A 17,925-nucleotide genomic window follows, 5' to 3' on the forward strand; every position below is an offset into this window, starting at 1 on the left:
ATTACACAAAATTCTACGGGAGGTCCTTTACGGTACATGCAGTACAACTGTGGAATGACCTCCCCAAGAATATTCGAAGTTCGAAATCCCTGCCCATTTTTAAAAATCGTTTGAAAGAATTCTACTTATCTATGCCATAATAGTTTAAATATTGTTTTTATTTATTATATTATTATTTTTTATATTATATGTATCCCTTTTATATTATATGCAAGTAACTATATTGTCATATATAGCATATACATATATATTTATATATTATATATATATATATAATTACTTTTTTATGTTTATTAGTATATATATAAATCTTTGTAAAAAAATCCTTGCGACTTGGTACTATCCAACCTCCTTCTAGAACTTCTCCTTTCAGCAAAGGTTGCCTGGTAGAGATTGCTCCAAGCAATAAGGCCGCCTTTGCACACAATTGTTTTTTTCTGTTTTCTTCTTACTGTGTTGTTATCCTTATATGTGTTTTTTGTGTGCAATAAAGAGTTTCTATCTATCTATCTATCTATAAAGTATAAAAACGGAAAACAGGTCCCCTCTCAGAATGAGAAGGGATTAAGCCACAGTCAACCATGCTAGCCAAGTGAGGATTGGCCGACTTTACACACCTTGGAGAATTATCAGCTAGTGTCCTCACGATGTTTTCTTCATCGTTGGAATCGTAGTAATATTTGGTTGCTTAAAATAAAGTTAATGGTTAATGGTGCATGCCAGGGTCGACCCCGGAACCCCTCAAATAGACCGAAGTCTTAACCACTAAGCTATCACCGCTTACTTCATCTTACTATATTATTAAGAGGTAACGGTTGTAAGTTTGCTTGTAGGAAGTAATCTCTGGAACTACTAAACCGATTTCGAAAATTCTTTCACCAGTAGAAAGCTACATTATTGCTGAGTGACATAGGCACCCCCGACAAGTGAAGGTTATAGTAACTAGAAAAGAGCTGATAACTTTCAAACAGCTGAAGCGATTTTCTTGGGTTATAGCTAAGAACACTCTCGATCAAGTCACCTTTCAAACAAAACAAACTAAATTAAAATCGGTTCATTAGTTTAGGAGCTACGATGCCACAGACAGATACACAGATACACACGACAAACGTATAGCACCCCTCTTTTTTGGGCCGGGGGTTAAAAAAATGAAATCTCTACGAAATTGTAATAAACTACCCGTGTGAAGCCGGGGCGGGCCGCTAGTAGGTATTTCATGAATAAGTATGACATAGCTAATATTCTTCTATTTTAGGTAATTTTAACCATACTTTAACTTTTATTATAGTCTACAGTCTAGACTCTAGTCTATAATTACGTCTTAGTCCTATTAAGGCTCCCTATAATTACCTAATACCATACCTAACTCATTTAGGAGCGCGCGTAGGCTTATGGCTGTTTTATATTCTGTGCTTATGGTTTGAGGTCGGTGGTTAAGAGGGGTCTCTCTGTCACTCGCTTCATACAAACGTAGTTCCAATTTCATTTGAATATTAAGCAACCAAAGTCCATGAAATTTTGCAGACATAGTCTAGAAACCTAATATCTATGTCTGTGGTTTTCCAGATTTCTGTTAAAATATTCGGTTTCAAAGTTACGCGGTGTTAAAAATTTACATACAAATCTTTGAGCCCCTGTAATTTTAAAACTACATATTTTTAGAAAAATCTAAAACACCAAAGAAACAGATATTAGTTTCTAGAATATGTCTGCAAAATTTCATGGACTTTTGTTGCTTAATATTCAAATGAAATTGGAACTACGATTGTATGAAGCGAGTGACGGAGAGAGCCCTGTTAACGTCATAACAGTATGTTCCAATAAGGTTATCTATGATATTTATCTATAACTCCACCATATGGCTGCTTCACAGCGTAGGTGGATACACTGTACACACCATAATATCAGCGGTACAATATACAGAAGGTAAATGTTTGACGTTCTTTATTATAATTTTGACTAAGTACATTAACGTCAAAGTTTTTTACCTAAATGATATTTATACCTGGTAACGAAAAACTAATAGGTATTCACTATAATTCATGTATGTATGTTAAAGACTTGACATGATTTACAATAGATTTTATAATATTAGCCATGCTAAGTATCATGACTAATACGTACTCCCCTTTCCCCTCCAATTAAGCGTAAAGCTTGTGCTAGGAGTGGGTACGACAATAGTGCAACGGGTGGGGTTTGAACCGTCACGACCTTTCGGATGTTAGTCCGCTTCTCAACCGTTGAGCTATCGAGGCTCTCTCTATAGAGGCTATATTTAAGTATCTGTTACATTTTTACTATGTACCTACATACATAGACTGCTGAAATCATAACCCTTCTTTTTGACTTTGCCGTAGTCTGGTAAAAAAGAAAACAATCAAAGTACTTAAGTATCAGAAAAAATTACTCCTAAATAATACCCACGCGTGCATGTAAGTACTTAGTTGCATTAAAACCATTCCTCGTCTCATAAGCTTTAAAAAAATGCATTTGCAGGTCGTATTTGTAGTACTAGCAATCGTAATTAGAGGCACTTAGCGCGAGGGGGCGGCAGCTGCGTTGACTTGACTGCGATAATTGGGTGCTTTATAGTGTAGGTTGTAATATTGAACTGTTTTTAGGGTTCCGTACCTCAAAAGGGAAAACGGAACCCTTATAGGATCACTTTGTTGTCTGTCTGTATGTCTGTCCGTCCATCCGTCCGTCGTGTGTGTCAAGCCATCGTATCTGTCAAGAAAACCTATAGCAACCTATACTTCCCGTTAACCTAGAATCATGAAAGGTAGGTAGGTAGGTCTTATAACACAAGTAAAGGAATAAATCTGAAAACCGCGAATTTGTGGTTACATCATTGAAAAAATATTAAAATGTGTTTCAATTTTCAAAGTAAGATAATTATAACAAGTGGGGTATCATATGAAAGGGCTTTACTTGTACATTCTAAAACAGATTTTTATTTATTTTTATGAATAATAGTTTTTGATTTATCGTCCAAAATGTAGGAAAAATACCCGAGTACGGAACCCTCAGAGCGCGAGTCTGACTCGCAATTGGCCGGTTTTTTTTAAACAATATTAGCCATGCTAATCATGACTATAGCTTGTGCCAGGAGTGGGTACGACAATATAGTGCAACGGGTGGGGTTTGAACCGCCGACCGTTCGGAATTCAGTCCGCCCCTCATCCGTTGAGCTATCGAGGCTCTAAAAATCGAAATTTTAAAAAGCCTACGCGAACAAAAATTTCCTGGTGAATATTATGGCTCGGATGTGTTGTGATGATGAGTTAGATGAAGTCCGCGACTTCGTCCGTATGGATAAGGGTACTCTACAAATCTCGTAGGAAAATTAAAAGGATGAAATGGCATATATCCGTCTCCGGGACGCAAGTTATCTTTGTATCCAATTTCATCAAAATTGGTTGAGCGAGTGGGCCGTGTAAAGGTGACGGACAGACATACACATTTTCGCATTTATAATAATAGTGTAGATTATAACCTAGATATTATGCAGTGGATACATCTGTTCTTACCTATTAAGTTCATAAAGGCACACGTGACATATCCATGTAATAAAACCAGATAAACCACAAAATATAGGTCAAGTGCGAGTTGGACTTACACACGAAGGGTTCCGTACCGTACCATCGTACAAGAATATTTTTTTTCATGGCGGCTATTTTGAAATTTTTGTTACTTGTTGTAATAGCGGCAATAGAAATACACATTATGTGAAAAATAAAATTACTATAAAAAGCTAAAATAGGCTTGATGGTAGTAGCAATAAATTTACCATGATATAATGGAGATTTATGGTAAGAAAAAAAAAAGTGAAAATTTCAACTCTCCGCCTACAATTACGGTTCACGAGATACAGCCCGCTGCTGACAGACAGACGGCGGTCCACCGGACAGCGGAGTCCCCTTGGCAACCTTCGGTTAAGGAACCTTAAAAATTGTTTGTTAAAGGCATATGTGGACACAAACCAGACTAATAAGTCGAGCCTACGCCAACACAGCTGTTCGCGACAGCCATTTAAGGAGTGATTGCTTTCTTTACACGGGCATGAAGAGTACTAGTACAAATCGGGTTATGATATACCTTGATCTACCTTTCATTCAGCTTGCCCTAGCGCGCTCCACAGCGGGTTCCATAGATACAAGTAATGAAGACAGTCTCATCTGGATACCTCTTCAACTCTTTTTTTATAATAGACTAGCCGATGTCCGCGACTTCGCCCGCGTGGATTTAGGTTTTTTGAAATCCCGCGGGAACTCTTTGATTTTCCGGGATAAAAAGTAACCTATGTGCTAATCCAGGATATTATCTATCTCCATTCTCAATTTCAGCCAAATCCGTCTAGTAGTTTTTGAGTGAAGGAGTAACAAACATATACACACACACACACACACACACACATACAAACTTTCGCCTTTATAATATTAGTGTGAAGTGTGACTAGCGCTTGGCTACAATCAGACCTGCAAGCAAGTGATGATGCCTAAAACGGAGGCGCTTGCCTAGAAGATGCCTATTCACTCTTGATTTGAAGGTACCCCCATATTAAAAGTGGACGGGAAAACTGATACCGGAAGACCGTTCCATATCCTAGCGGTTCGGATTAGAAACGAGGAAGCAAATCGCTTCGTAGGTACTCAATGAAATTTTAGAGATACGTTCTAAAAACAAACACCTGTGTCTGTGGTTTTCCATATTACTTTAAAAATTAGTTTTCTTTTTTTTTAAAGTTTTCAGATTTTCTGGGATAAAAAATATCCTGTCTGGTATTAAGTATCTTATTATGCCTACGTCTATCCTTGGGATGTAAACTAACTGTGTAACCTTTCATCAAAATTGAAATCATGAAAAAAAAAGATTCCGACGAATTGATAACCTCCTCCTTTTTTTGAAGTCGGTTAAAAATGAAAAGCTAACAGAAAGACAGAAACTTCCGCATTTACGATAATTAATATGAGTATGGATTATTATGGTCTCCGTTTTCTCAAGGTCTTTTCAAAATAACAAAATGGAAAGCAGATGCGGCTATGTCAAAGGTACCTTTCAATTTCAAAGTAATTGTTCACCTCACAATCTCCGCTTTACTAGCAAGAAATTGGAGTAATAATAATTTCAATTGTGCAATCTAGAGCAGATCCCGAGTCTTCATTGTTAACTTAGTCTCCGAGATATCCTTTGTTGTTTGAGGAAGTGTGCAAATCTGACAATGTAGATGCGCCCTTACGGTTCAAAAGGTCAGAATTCGCAGCTGTCTGTACTGAGCCTTATTTTTAGGGTTCCGTATCTAAAAAGGAAAAAATGGGTCCTTATAGGACCTCGGTGTCCATCTGTCAAGCTACTTTTTCTTACGAACGCATGGAGTTATCAAGTTGCAATTAATACCAAATACCTACCTTGAAACTGTACAAAAATCAAACTTCTAAAACCTAGGTATAGGTTATTTTCCGTTGACCTAAAGTCATGTTTGGCAAGACGCAAAGTCTTACAGCATACGAAAATCCTTAATAAATATCAGGTATCACTTAAAAAGTATTTTGTTGCGATTGCAAGCTTACATTGTGAGGATTTAAGCAACAAAAATATGCCTAGGGACTTACTAGCACGAAAAATTCCAAGGAACGGAACCCTCGGTCGCGAGTCTGTCTCGCACTTGACATATTTTATCTGTAAAGGCGCTTTTTACATTGACATGTGACGTGAACGGTGAACTTTATTTTTTCTAAAGGCAAAGGTAAAATTGGTTCAGCCCAAGTTCGAAGGTAGTTTTTTTTAAGAATGTTCATGTAAATGGTATGATTTATTTTTGACAACAATGACTCCTCGGTATGGGAAATTTACGAGTATATCGAGGGGCGGGCATATTGGGTACCCGAACGTTAGGTCGGTTCAATTATTATTATTATTACCTGCTTTTATTTTAAATAGCATATGCCCGCAACTTTGTCTACGTGGGCTACATAAATTCCAAACCCCTATTTTTCCCCTATAGGGATAGAATTTTCAAAAATCCTTTGTTTGCGGATGTCTACGTCATAATAGTTACTAGTATCTGCATGCCAAATTTCAGCCGATCCGTCCGGAAGTTTGAGCTGTGCGAGTATTTATTCGTCCAAGGCTGAGCGTTGATAGATCAGTCAGTCAGCTTTTTCTTTTATTAAACCCTGACCCAAAAAGAGGGCTGTTATTTTACGTGTGTATCTGTGTACCTGTCTGTGGCATCGTACCTAGCTCCTAAACGAATAAACCGATTTTAATTTAGTTTTTTTTGTTTGAAAGGTGGCTTGATCGAGAGTGTTCTTAGCTATTAGCTCTTTGTAAGTTATTAGCTCTTTTCTAGTTTTCTTAAGAGGTTTTTGTGTCGGAGGTTTTTTAAATTTTAAGTTATATATTTTGGATTCTTGATTCACAACTTCTTTCATTGGCGAACAATATAAATCATACTGAAGTTTTCGATGGCTCAATGACGGTGAACTTTGAAAGTTCCTAGGTCCAAATCACACTAATTATTATTAAAGTAGTTTCAGAAAAAAGGGGCATATTGATAATCTTTATGTATTTTTTAAATAACTTAAAAATTAATTTATCCCCCAAAACTGACCCATACATTCAAAGTCAAAATCAAATCATTTACTATTGTACACTTTTTTATTGTCAATTGTTGAATTTGGAGGATTAATGAAGTAGTGGTGATAAAATTAATTACGTAAACTATTTACGTTCAAAATAAAATGCATTTAAATTTTAAAACACCTAGGTTTAAATCGCATCTCGCGGACATCCTGTGCGGAGTTCCTCTCAGTTTGACCAAAGCTTTATACCAACGATAACTTGTACCAACGATAATTTGTAACCATCTTCACTGGAAAAGGAACAAGAAGGGAAAAGCGAATTCTAAATTGATTCTATCAATTTTCGTACACCATGTAGAGAGATTATGTAGTTTCTTGGCACGTTTCACCGAGTAATAAACTTCCGAGATCATTATTATAAGAAAAACACGTTACATTATAACAAAGAATTTTATGAAAACATAAAATTGGCAATAAAAGGGATAACACCACATACCTGTAATTGAAATAAAATACAACTTACTCATCCCAGCATTATGCAAGTGCAAAAGATAATAATCGAAACATAAAACTCCATAATAAAGGCGTTAAACTAAACCACTTGTGATAGATACTAAAATCTTTTATTATCTGTAACAGCAATAAAGTCACTCATTGTAATCGCAAGCAATATTTTTAGGGTTCCGTAATCCGTACCTACCCGAAGAGTGCCAACGGGAACCTATTACTAAGACTGAAGACCCCGCTGTCTGTCTTTCAGCGAGGTGTATCTCATGAACCGTAATAGGTAGAGAGTTGAAATTTTCACAGAATGTGTATTTCTATTGCCGCTGTAACATTCAATAATAATCATTTCAAAATGACCGCCATGAAAATTAAAAAAAATTAGAAAGTGTTATTTCTTGAACAATGGTACGGAGCCCTTTCGGCGCGAGTTCGACTCACACTTGGCCGGTTTTTTTATACGGATTCGAACCTGAGACTATACACCAACTCCCCTCTGATAGCCGATATTTTATTGTTGAACTTCATTCTTGTTCCTTACGACTTTTGATTCGCGAAAAAAATAAGCTATTGTTACCTAAGTTTTGAAATAGTTCGTACACTTTTTATTAAAGGAACAAGTTTTCTTATGGCTTGGCTATTTTTCATTTTCTTTTATGAATGGTAAACAGAAATTCTTTTTAGGTTTTAGGGTGGAGTCAGTTTTGATATGGTTAACAGGGGGTTAGTTACCTGCACCTAACACCTGTGTTAAGTTAAACTAACGTTAGCATAATAATATTGTAATCGAATCGATGTACGTGAATAAAGTATGTCAAAAAGTGACACTTTTTATTTTTCATAATAATTTCATAATCAGTAGATTAGATTTTAATTAGTAGTTAGTACCTATGAGCGAGCGTAGATCAAAATTTTTATTATAATATTAGCAAGAAATGAAGATACCATTTAGTAACAGATAAAAAGTAAGTCGATTTGTCTGTTATATAGCCTTGTCTTTAAATTATATAGAAATGAATTTCATTACACACCGATATAAATTCTGACTTATCGCTATACAAATATACTATCCCTCAAATATTAATCCGTATTCTTTGCAATATAAAATACTTACCAACTCAATGTAGTTTAAACTCTATTCGTTGAAATTAAGGTTATTTTTACGTTTTTCAGGTTACAGCTAAGCGCTCAAGCTTGGTGGTGTTTTGGTTCTTATGGTTACGGACTTATGGGTTATGTCTTGTCGCGTTCTGAGGATGTCTCCAGGTGTTATGGGTATAAATCACCCTGCTTGGCCTCCTGACCTCCGGGTTTTAGGGATTAGGGGACCCGTTCCCAGGACCTTACCGCATTCGGACTTTGAACAAGTTACACTAATTTGTTGAGCAATAATAAGTGAGTCGTTATTACATACCTATATTACGTCAGGTTGAAATGGCAATCGGGGAGGGACGTCCCGCACACCCGCAGAGCTCCCGCGTTAATATTATACAATATTTTATAATTAAATTCCACAATCAATTTTAGACTTGCCCTTACACAAGTTTAAAAAATCTATTAAAAGTATGCTCCTGAAAAAAGCTTATTATACAATCGAAGATTATGTAAATGACAAAAAAGCTTGGATTTGATTCGCTCCAGCAATACACGGCGCTGCAATTGCTTGTATACAGTATGGCATATTATTGTAAATTGTACATTTGAAAAGAGCAACCGCCGAGTTTCTTGCTGGTTCTTCTCGGTAGGTAGGAACAGCATTCCGAACCAGTGGTAGATTATTTTGACGATTCAAAAGCACTTGTAAAAGTTTAATTGAATAAAAATAATTTGAATTTGAATTTAATCCGATAAGGGCGAGCGCGGGTGACATAGGGATGTCCCCCCCGCCTCATACCCCAATTGCCATCTAAACCCGTCGCGGACTTTAATGTCTAGTTCGCATTTACACGAGACTGTTGTACGGATTGACTTATATCAATGGTTGTACTATGGTTTTACGGTTTTTAATCACTACTAATCCATACTATGAGCATATGCGGAAAAGATTATCCCACCAAAAACATTTCATGTAAAGGTTTGGACTTACCAGGACTCACAAGTTCATAATGTTTTCACTGTTAAAAAGTTATGAGATCTCTAGTAGAGCCAAGCCCCTAGCTGAGCTTAGATTTGTACTGCCTATGAGACATATCCCAAGTCAATGGTTGTACTATGATTGTAAGGTTTTTTATCACTACTTATCCATACTATGAGCATATGCGGAAAAGGTGATAAATGATTAAAGATGGCAAAAGATTATAAATGCGAAAGTGTGTCTGTCTGTCTTTCTGTCTGCTCGTCTGTTTACTAGCTTTTCGAGGCCTATTCGTTTAACCGATTTTGACTAAAGGTACAAAAATGGCTTGCATTCCGTCGAAGGAGTTACCTAGGCTTTTTAGGCTTTTGGTAGAGTTTCATGAAATTGTGAATCGCAAACGAATTAATTTTAAATAATTTGAAAGAATTCTAAGACATCTTCAAGTTTGAGGTCGGCAAAATTAAAGTACGCAGTAGTTCATAACAGAATGATCTTTATCAATTAATTAAGCTCCTTGGGTGATCACCCTTGCGTAGTTCGTATCTTTATACCAAAAAATAATTCGGACTCTCTAACAGAGGAGAGGTTTTACATTAAATCATCTTCTAGCAAAGTTCCGAACCAGTTGGTCACTAAAATGTCATCAATATCATCGAGTTGCGTGTGATGAACTTATTTTCTAATCTTCTTAGCATACTTAAAAGTGTATGATATACTTATTGCATTGTATCGACGGATTTCCTTAGCAGAACTGAGAAGGAACCGCATGTAATGCTAGACTAGAACTGTAAAATAAAATGACTCTAAGCCAAAGAATCGTTCTAAGAACAGAAATGGCTAGCAAACTGTAGAAGTAAATAAGCCAGTTTTCAGAAAAATACAGTAAGTATTTCTAATGAAAAACAAAAAGATTTCTGGCTCCACTTATACCTGTGGTCCTGTCCTGGCTTATGAAAAGCAGAGTGGAGTCCAGTCCACATACCACATATGTCCTATAATTTATTTGTTAAACTGTAATTGCAAATAATCCAATTTTATTTCTTATTTATTTTTTAAAATATTTTAGTAAAACTAGACGTAGTATCCTATTTTGAAACAGGCAAGAGTACTGGAATATCGCATCCATGCCCACTCTTGAACGTGTAACTTGTTAGTTTTTACTGTTATTATTAGTGAATTCTTTATCGCGGAGGTGCTTCCGTGGGCTCGGGTCGTGAGAAAGGATACTTTTATGAACCACAGTAATTAAGTCTGTTTTTTTGAGTCAAATGTTTTGTTTTAATTCATTATGACATCATCGCACTTAAGTTTAGGTGTCATCATGCTGAAATGACTTTGAAGGTTATCAAACTTTGCTGGGTCTTTGTTACAGTGGATATTTACGGGATTCTCTAAATGAATTTCCGTACTGAACTTCAAATTTTCCAACACTAACTTGACAATAACTTGGAATGTGTAGTTTACATTTTTAATTTTTAAATGGTTTATTATCAGCAATTCCGTGGGAATTTTTAAATATCTGGCCTTATTCCTTGTCTGTCTACACTATGAATTGAACTCCTGACCAAAATTTCAGCTTTCTAGGTCCAAAGATTTGGGCTGGGCGTTGATGAAACAGTCACTGAGTGGACTGTCCTTTTTAATTTAGGTACATAGATTAAGAGCCTGTTTCACAATATCGAGATAAAGTTCATCTAACAAAATAAAGACGTTATGACTTATGACAGTTTTTGTATTGCGAATCTGTCAAAATGTCAAATTTATCCCGTAGATAAAAAGTTTATCTGGCGATTGTGAAACTGGCCCTAAAGTTATATTTTCCGGCCAGTATCGAATTACCTACTTATTATTTTCGGCTCATTTTCTAACGCTCATTCAATATTTATTTTGTTTTTCATATTATGTATTACTGTTTTCTAAAGATAGCTATACAATATACCTACATATATTATACTAACCTAAAGTTAAATTTTTCAATCGACAAATACTTACTCGAACTGCTTTAACAGTCGAATAAAAGTAGCATTTTACAGATTTCCAATACAAAAATTGACAAAAGCTAGATTGAAAATAGGCCCTTAGAAATGCTAAATATTCTTACCTAGCACAAACATGTTTTTTTTTTGGAAATAATAATTTATTCAACCCCATGACAATCCATAATTAAATGCATGCTTCTTGCACGAATCCAAACAAATAAATTATAATGACAATGGACTTAGAAGACATTTTTATAGTTTGGTTAACTTTTAAGAGGAAGTAGTAAGCGATGGCGGGTACAGATTTAACTATTAAATGATTAATTAAGTTTAATATCTCTAACTATTGGTTTTAAGTGAGTTTATGTCGATAATTTAAGGAAGAGGTCTATCTTAGTGTAAACGATTTATTTTTAACTTTTTTGGGCTCTTCTCTAACATAATTAGTATAGCAGTTAGTTATAGCATTGTCGCGTTCAAAGGGTGAATGTGATATTGTAAAAATAGTTTGTTTATTTTTGTCACTTTATACAAGTGTAAATTAAAAATTTATAACACCCCCCAACAAGTAAAGGTTACAGTAACTAGAAAAGAGCTGATAACTTTCAAACGGCTGAACCGATTTTCTTCGATTATAGCTAAGAACACTCTCGATCAAGCCACTTTTTACACAAAAAACCTAAACTAAAATCGGTTCATTAGTTTAGGCGCTACGATGCCACAGACAGATACATAGATACACACGTCAAACTTATAACACCCCTCTTTTTGGCTCATTTGTCACTTTCAGCTTTAATAAACAGAATTTATGGAATAGGTCTAGTCACATTTTACATTTATGGTTCTTGTCGACTTTTAACAGTGCATAATATTAACGACAGTTTTTAACTGACTTGCTCTGGAGTCTGGATTCTAGCCGTTTTAAAATTTTTGACGGTATTCGTAGAAATGTAACGAAGAAACATTTAAGTAACGTTAATTTTTAACCCCCGACCCAAAAAGAGGGGTGTTATAAGTTTGACGTGTGTATCTGTGTGTCTGTGTATCTGTGTATCTGTGTATCTGTCTGTGGCATCGTAGCGCCTAAACGAATGAACCGATTTTAATTTAGTTTTTTTTGTTTGAAAGGTGGCTTGATCGAGAGTGTTCTTAGCTATAATCTAAAAAAATTGGTTCAGCCGTTTAAGAGTTATCAGCTCTTTTCTAGTTTTCTTGTAGAAAAGAAGGTTAGATAACCGTTAGGTTCTTAATATTATGTCAATAGACAAATGTCAAGCTGTCAAGATGGACGTTGCCTAAATACATAATTATTTATTAGAAAATGATGTTTTGGAAAACTCAAATACTTTGGATCGTCGGGGGTGTTATAAATTTTAAATTTACACTTGTAATAAATGTAAATCGTTATAACGTCTATTTTATTGCTATTCGTTATTTATGGTTTATCCTAAAAAAGCACCTAACTCGAATGCACTAGACTGTAAAGCAAAATTCTCACAGGCGAAAAAATAAAGCCGAGTTCGAACCGTGCAAAAAATCCGCACGGTCCGCTGAACGGCAAGGGTGCCTTATTATAATCTATTTACTCTGCTCTCTCTTTCTTGCCTGTGTACTGATCATAAAGCTCTCCCTGTCTTACACTAATTAAAGGCATTACTGACCCTTGAAGGTGATCCTGATATATTGAAGTGCGTGAGAAGTGGTTGTTATGATCCTTTGTTTTTATTGTTCGCTCGTTACGAGAGTGTGTAAGGGCTCTTATATTTTTTAAATTCTCAACTTCAATTGACTTTTGGTCGTGCTGATTCGCGAGAAATGTAGCGTTAGCAAAATTACAAAATTAAATTCGAGGTTTTGTAAATTTTTTGCACCTTAGTCTGTTGATGTTTCAGGATTTTATGAACTTTTGTGGATGGTGGAGTTAATGTTGTAGTAATGACTAATGATTGACCTTTGCGGTTAGAACTTCCTAAGAAAAAAAACGTAAAAACTTTTTTTACGTTTGTTGACTGTTACATTTTTAATTCATTAGCTATTTCTCACTTTTTCCTAAATAGATATCTAAGTTTTTTTATTCGTAGAACCAATACGTTAAAAGTTAAAACCCTTTCCTTGTCATTTTTTCAAATGATTCCCTAAGCAGATATATTTTTATAGAGCAAAGGTTTTGGCTTAATCAGATAACTCAGCGTGGAATCTCTACCTGGTTCCACCTTCTATACAAATATCGGACCTAAACTAACACCATTTTAGTTATTTGAACTACAACTACAACTATATAACAAGCGGATTGGAAACTTCAGACCTTCGAGAAAATTATGGAGAACTCTCTTGCATGCTGGATTCCTCATCACGTTTTCCTTCACCGTTAAAGCAAGGGATATTTAATTGCTTAAAACGCACATGCCTATCTACCAACTCTAAAAAGTTAGAGATGCGTGCCTGGAATCGGCTGATCTTCCTTTTGTATGTAAATTTTCAAGAGTAACCTCAATTGTATTAAGCTTACAATAAAATTATTTTTTATATCTATCTTACAAGTATCTAATATCTATTTCTTCTCTCTTAGATATTGAAGAAAATTAAATGATAAGGAGATAGTAGACAGCTCAACAAATATTTTCCATGTATTCATTTGTTTGAATCTAACTGAAAAACTTTAGAAAAAGTCATGGTAATTGGTAAAGATCAAAGACCATACATTATGCGTACAGCCTAACTTAAAAACGCCGAAATTAAATGTAACGAAATCTAGTGTCCTTAACGCACCCCTAAGGATGCGCTCCCAATTCAAAGGCGGCAAGATTTACAAACTGTCATACTCACCAATACAAAAGGTCCTTTCAAGATGTATTCCTATATACACATAACACAATAGTTTTGTACCACACTCGAAAAATCCACAGAAAACGGCCACATTTCACTCAAGTCCTATAAAACACAAGTTTAACTTTTAAACTTGAGCGCAAAATTTCTCGCGAAATTCTCGAAAAGCTTCGGAAAAACGAAACGTAAACGTCACACGTGCTTTCCCGCGCAAGGTTTGCGTTCGAATAAAAATTGTATGGGACTCACCTGGGGACACCGTGACATTTGCGATGTAGTTCCCATTCTTTTCCCACTTTATGCATTTCTAGTATGTGTGAAAGAGAGATGTGGTGTATTGTGAAGGTGGGACCCCAAAGATGGATCGTGGGGCTACTTTTTTCTTTTACCGGTGTTTTGTTTTCGCGCCTTATCTTAGCCGGATCGTTTTGATAACTACGTAGGTATCTATTTGATAAAGTTCCATTGAGTAAAACATTTGTCTGAGAGCATGAGTATACCTATTCAAAATTTTCTTTTAAACGACTTTCACTACTTCAGTAAGCTAGGGTTACCAATCGTCCGGAAATTTTCCGGGACATTCCATACTTAAAAAAAAATTAATACTGTATGTTGATGAGAACTTCTTTTTGACCGTGTTTTATTTTATTGAAAGTAAATATGGATTTGCATTCTAGGCATCAGACTTACGTTAAAAAGTGTGCATTTACAGTTATCTGGAAAACACTAACTTTAGATTGAAAGTAGATAAATAATGAAAAATCATTTTCCTTAACTAATTAATTCGGCAACTGAACCCTACACCACAAAAGAGGTAGATAATCAAAAACAGAGGTTTCAAAAGGGGTAATTACCTACCTAGACTTGGAAATAACGAGTAACGGCAAGGACGAGACGACGCGCGACGACGCCGACGGTCCAATACGATACCTACAGGAGGAATTGCAGGCTTAGTATGAGTTTGCACGTCACGACAACGTAGATAGATTTCGAATAGCTATCGAAAAAGTGGATCTTTTTTATAAGGCTCAATTTTGCCTATACAGCTCACCAAAACGTTGCAAAGGAAAAATGGTGGTAATGAATGGTTATGGTTATTTTCAAAAACTGTCTAAAACCGCATAATAAGTTAGTAAGAGTTATTGAGATATAAGTCGAGCAAACAAACCAAGCATTGCAGGCTTAGTATGAGTTTGCACACGCTGGCCAAGTACATACTGGCAGACTTTACATACCTTTAAAAATATTATGTATAGGCATGCATGTTTTCTATCACCGTTAAATGAGTCGTATCTATTTCATTTCTAACGAACATAGCTTCAAAATGTTAGAGGAGCGTGCCCGAAACAATATAATAGAAGGCCGAAATCATCTTTTTTTTAAATTTATTTTACTACCTTGGATATAACTATTTTAAGACCTGCCGAAGTCATCACGATTCCATTTCCCACACAGTGCAAAAACCGTATCAATAGCAGGATGACAAACATGACCGTAATAAAATCAGATCTCCATGTTAAGAGCATTGTTTAATTGCGCCGGCTTCGAACCTACTGACCGCGATTGGACCGCTACGCCGCGCCATCTTTATTGAGATATTTCTAACGGGGAAGCCATGACTTGAGCTTTTATTTCTAACGTCTCTTTGGTTATGGTAGCCTGGTACCCAGTACTGATATAATATGTAACTATAGCTAGAGGTCACAGGTCAAAATCCTGGGTCACTGAGCTTTAGGTAAGGCGGAAGACACACCGAATGCGCGCGTCTACGATTATGATTTTAACCCCCGACCCAAAAAGAGGAGTGTTATAAGTTGGACGTGTGTATCTGTGTATCTGTCTGTGGCATCGTAGCTCCTAAACGAATGACCGATTTTAATTTAGTTTTTTTTGTTTGAAAGGTGGCTTGATCGAGAGTGTTCTTAGCTATTATCCATGAAAATCGGTTCAGTCGTTTGAATATCAGCTCATTTCTAGTTATTACTGTAACCTTCACTTGTCGGGGGTGTTATAAATTTTTAATTTACACTTGTAATTGTATTTTTTTTTGGAGAGCAGTCGTGGTTTTTTTTATTGTTTGGTTACGTCAATTGTTTGCGATCACTGTATGACGTTATTTAGACTCACAACATAACGACTTTTTTAACAAAAAACTGTACAAAGTACCTAATTTTTAAAGAAACGATGAAAACGGAATAAGTGCGAAACGTATCGAATCGTTCACTCGTTTGATCAAAGTGTGACGCAATTGAATGATATTAAAATCGGTTGGTTTCAGTGAAAAAATGCAATAAATTTCCATTGAAACTTGATGGTATTTTATCGTTTAAAAACCGTGTATTTGTGGATATTACATTTTTGTACTTTTTCTTAGAAGTTTTTATTTGTTAACTTCCCAGATCTCTTTACCCCTAGCAAAATGTTATAAAAACTTTATGTTTGATTAATGATTTATTACGTTTCCAGGATATGTACACAGGTTCTGAAAACTATAAATACATGATATGATGATTATACAGACATACATACATCTCCAATGCCTATTAGATCAGTACGACCGCACAATGGCTTCTATAAATTATATTATTGTAAAGAACGATGCATGACGGATTAGAGTTATTGACTGTTGAATTAAAAGTAATAAAACTCAACATTTTTGTTTATATAAAATTTGAATATTCATGCCCCCAGTTGTTTTTAAGGCTGTCATTGTACGATTATCACATTTTATAAGGAGGGATAGGAATTAGTAACACCGACTCCTGAGCGTATTTAACAGGGCTCTATCCGTCACTCGTTTCCACTCGTTTCATACAATCGTAGTTCCAATTTCATTTGAATATTAAGCAATCAAAGTCCATGAAATTTTGCAGACATATTTTAGAAACTAATATCTGTGTCTGTGGTGTTTTAGATTTTTCTAAAAATATGTAGTTTTAAAATTACAGGGGCTCCAAGATTTGTATGAAATTTTTTAAGACCGCGTAACTTTGAAACCGAATATTTTAACAGAAATCTGGAAAACCACAGACATAGATATTAGTTTCTAGAATATGTCTGCAAAATTTCATGGACTTAGGTTGCCTAATATTCAAATGAAATTGGAACTACGATTGTATGAAACGAGTGGAAACGAGTGACGGAGAGAGCCCTCTTAAATGTTCCAAGATGTTCCAAACTTCAATGTTATGTTGCGCACCTGCTACGGAAGATTATGGCTCCCAAACTTACTTGTTAAATATTTTATTTCTTTAGTGCATCTTATACACTATCACTAAAGCTCGTGATCCCTTTCAAAAAAGGTAAGGGGTTTTCTTAAAACTCGGGATAATAAAGCTAGTAATAGTTCTTTTTTAGGATAGTAAAGCTGTGGTTGCCACGACTCGACACTGAGTAGGCACTATTACTTTTTTTTGTCTTCCTCTCTTTTATTTTCCTTCTACATGCATACAGCCTGCAAGATGCTTACTCACTCTTGTTTTAAAGGCAACCTGATTTTAATTGGGATGATGACTATAATATGTCAAAAATAAATCATTTCTTAGGAACTATTAAATAATAATCTTCCATAATTCGTAAAATACACGCCCGCTGTTAGTTTTAAGTTTACTAACCACTTTTTACACTATCGATTTAACCAACAAGTGAAAATTAAAAAATTATAACACCCTCGACAAGTGAAGGTTACAGTAACTAGAAAAGAGCTGATAACTTTCAAACTTCTCTCGATCAAGACACTTTTCAAACAAAAAAAAAACTAAATTAAAATCGGTTCAATGCCACGAAGCTACAATGCCACAGACAGATACACACGTCAAACTTATAACACTCCTCTTTTTGGGTTGGGGGTTAAAAAAGTACGTCAAACGCTTATCGGTGTATTTTATACAAGCTCCCTTACTACTCTAGCATAGCAGTGGGCTTCCAATGATTAGATACGATGATGACAACTATA

General features: G+C 35.4%; 1 protein-coding gene across 10 annotated transcripts in view; it reads right to left on the minus strand.

Moving 5' to 3' along the window:
• The window catches only part of LOC123864915, a 71,537-nt gene extending 57,365 nt beyond the window's left edge, over positions 1 to 14,172 (minus strand). For all 10 annotated transcript variants that reach the window (XR_006795862.1, XM_045905666.1, XM_045905665.1 and 7 more), the window contains exon 1: positions 13,971 to 14,172. The gene's annotated coding sequence lies outside the window, so the exon portion shown is untranslated. The remainder of the gene's footprint in view (positions 1 to 13,970) is intronic.
• Positions 14,173 to 17,925: the final 3,753 nt, after the last annotated feature.

This window comes from Maniola jurtina, chromosome 4 (assembly GCF_905333055.1).
Source record: "Maniola jurtina chromosome 4, ilManJurt1.1, whole genome shotgun sequence".
NCBI lineage: Eukaryota > Metazoa > Arthropoda > Insecta > Lepidoptera > Nymphalidae > Maniola > Maniola jurtina.